Raw genomic sequence first — 706 nt, 5'->3', positions numbered from 1 at the left:
AGAGAGGGTCACCACCGCCGCTGGTTTCGGGTGTACATACACCCCGTAGCAGCAGTTGCTGCAGGCGGCTTCCTTTTCGCATATTAATTTTATTTTTTATTCGTTTTTCTTCTTTTTTCGTTTATTTTAATTAATTTAATTCATTTATTTTAAAGAAAAATACAGACATAGAGCCCGGTTACCAACAACACCTGCTTTGCTGCTGCTGCTGCTGCTGCTGCTGCAGGGGTGTGCAGCAGCAGCAGTGACCAGCCGCCGCCCACTCACTGCAGCACGGGTTTCTTTTTGTGGATATTTATGCATCATTTGGATTTATTTTTCTGAAATATTTTAATTTTTGTGTTTTTATTCTTTTTTTTTAAACATTTTTACACGAAAAAGCAAAAAAAAAAGAAAAAAAAAAACCGCAGCAGCACAAGTCCACTGGTGACCGGGCGGCTACACCGACGAGCCTTCTGCGTTCTGTTGCTACTATAAACTAAAATACAAAAATAAAATTAAAATATTTTATTATTTAATATATTTTAGTATATAATTAAATAAATATATAATAATGTAATAATATATTATTATATTAATAAATAAAGAGGTCCTCTAAACCCTAAACCCTAAACGCTAAACCCTAAACCCTAAAACCTAAACCATATGTGTTTGTGATGTACTGGCTTAGCATTGCTGCACTTTAGTATACTACTGCTACTCTTTC

Source organism: Eimeria mitis, genomic scaffold, assembly GCF_000499745.2.
Source record: "Eimeria mitis Houghton genomic scaffold, Emh_scaff3071, whole genome shotgun sequence".
NCBI classification, from domain to species: Eukaryota; Apicomplexa; class Conoidasida; order Eucoccidiorida; family Eimeriidae; genus Eimeria; species Eimeria mitis.
Note: the sequence above shows the minus strand (reverse complement) of the source record.